The sequence below is a fragment of the Triticum aestivum genome, chromosome 1D (assembly GCF_018294505.1).
Source record: "Triticum aestivum cultivar Chinese Spring chromosome 1D, IWGSC CS RefSeq v2.1, whole genome shotgun sequence".
Taxonomy (NCBI): Eukaryota; Viridiplantae; Streptophyta; class Magnoliopsida; order Poales; family Poaceae; genus Triticum; species Triticum aestivum.
This window is the reverse complement of record NC_057796.1, coordinates 79,114,060-79,116,635: the sequence shown is the minus strand read 5'-3', so window position 1 is coordinate 79,116,635 and position 2,576 is coordinate 79,114,060.

Sequence of the window (2,576 nt, the reverse complement as noted above, 5' to 3'; positions counted from 1 at the left end):
CGCAGCGATGCCGGTCGTGGCCATAGGCCGCTCCTCCTCCTCCCCCTGGCCCCGGCCAACTGGGCACGGTTCCTCTTGAGGCAGTGGTCTCCGGCGGTTCTGAGGTGGTTGGGCTCATGGATCTTGTCCAAGGCGTGACCTTTGGGGCTTCTCGGGATGGTCCGATGGTGGGGGCGGCCCTGGCGGTGGGAGTCGCGTTGGTCGTAGGCGGACTGCGCGACTCGGATGCGGGCGAGCAACCACGGCCGCTTGGGTGGCATGGTTGCAGGTGGTTGGCGGACCGGGGATGCAGCGGAAGGGTGGAGCACCGGGGTTCATCACTTACCTGTCCGTACACAGGCCGACGGTGGCGGCGTCCGCGGATGTCGTGTTCCTCCCTGTAGGCTCCGTCGTGGTGCTCTCACTCCTCCCGTCGTGTTCCGGGTGAAAACCTGATCTTTGGATCGGACGATGGCGACGGTCCGTGGTCGTGCCCTTCTTGGAGGCATCGTCTTGGAACCCTCGGTCCGGCGTGGTCCGTTGCACTTCTTCCCGGATGATCTCTCATCTTGATGGTGGTCTCCGTCGGCTACAAGCGGTTATTTTTGCTCATTTCTGTTGATACTTGGTAGTCGTTGAAGTTGTGTGTCGGTGCCCAACATTCTTGTATCTTGCCTTGGGTTGTGTGGCGTGCGTTTGTATCCGTTACTTGGATGTAAGTGTTGGTGCTTTATATATAAAGCGGGGAAAACCCTTTTTCTTAAAACTAGGAGTACGTACTTACGTAAAAAAAATCCTCATGCAACACAAACATGGAGGCTAGCCACTCTGACGGCTCGACGCCTCCATAAATCACATATAGATAGAAAATTACTGGCTCAGTAGCTATTAATCTAGTTGATTTAGTACAACTTTAATTCAAAGCTTCGTTAAATCAATGACATTTATTTTAGGACGAAGGTAGTATTTAATAACTATAAATTAGAGCAGTTAAGTTGAACATCAAGCTAAAAAACTACTAGTACTGTAATCGTAAGGTTAGTCATAGTGAGGAGTAACTTAGAGTAGTAACATGCATATGTTACTAGCTTACGTTACTACCTATAATGGGTAGTAACATATGTGTAGTGTCATGCATCACTTTATTTATTACTTTGAACACTTATTTGACATTGGGAACCGTTATGTGTTATGTTACTCTATTTGTCTCTCTGTTTTTTAATTATTTGCCACGTCACATTTTTTTGCTTATGTGGCATGCATGTTACTTTCATTATGACTAGCCTAATGCACCAGCCACCACTTTCCACATAACCACGCGTGCTATGTATTCTATATGTGGGAGAGAAGAGGAAGGGACACATCATGCGTTAGTTACATGCATGTGGTATGCGGCTGAGCTATGGGATGCAATGGGTACGTGTTGGCACGCAAAGAGAAGGTACTAGACACTGGTAATGATTGGCTACTACTACTGCTAGCAAATTGTTCTGATTCAGCACGTTGCATGATCATTATATGCTCTCGAGACGGAGATCCCTGCTTTGATGATCGGTATGACGCTTGCACGACAATATACGCAGCAACCGGTCTGGGTGCAGTCTGATTCGTCTAATACACTTTCTTATTTATCTAGTACTAGCTTAGATTGCTCAGTTTATTGTCATGTAATTGCTGAGATTAAGTCCTTAATGATCGATAGGGTGTTTAATCCTGAGAAACTTCATTGGTCATAAAATAGTATTGCAGATTGCCTAACAAGGCATATTCACTTTGAACGGGCTACGGCTGTGTGGCTCGACAAAGAACCCCATATACCGAGAAACTCTTGCCGTTGGATTGTAGTCTTACCCTTATGGAATAAACTACTATTGATTAAAAAAACACCTACTAATCCTAGAAGATTCGGTTGTCATGTGAACTCGAACAAAGTGAGATTTACAAAGCGGTCTGGGCATCATGCATGGTGAGAATTATGTCTCGCTTCCACCGAGTGGATTTTCTCTTCCTTTTTATCCTTTTTCTAAACAAATCTTCTTTTCATTTGGACTAAACATACACACATAATGCATGACAATGATGTCGTAAACAGAGTCAAACCACACAACACTTTAATAATTCTGTCAGTTACCGCATCATCTCTTTTGCAACTGTCTACTGGTCGTCGATTATTATTTTATATGAGTGGTTTACCCTATAACACTAGCATGATAACCAAGTAAATACTCTCTCCTTCCTAAAATATAAGACGCGACTGATTTTTGCACGGTCTTTGATGCACGACTTTAACCGCAAATATATACCAAGGACATGGATTAAACATGTATAAATGACATTGTTGTATTTATCTTTCAAAATAACTTTATTTCATATGTCTGTACTGTAATTTTGTAGACATATAATAAATTAAAATCATAGTCAAAGTTGTGTAACGAAGACCAGAAAAGTCAATCGGTGGCTTATATTTTGAAAAGGAGGAAGTAGTACGGCGAGATGTTACCGCCACTAAAAAGTCACCATTGACCAGGCAGTCCAAACGTTAATCTTGGTCGAGAAGTTATTTTCCATTCTCACTAATCGCTTTTGCCTTCACAGGT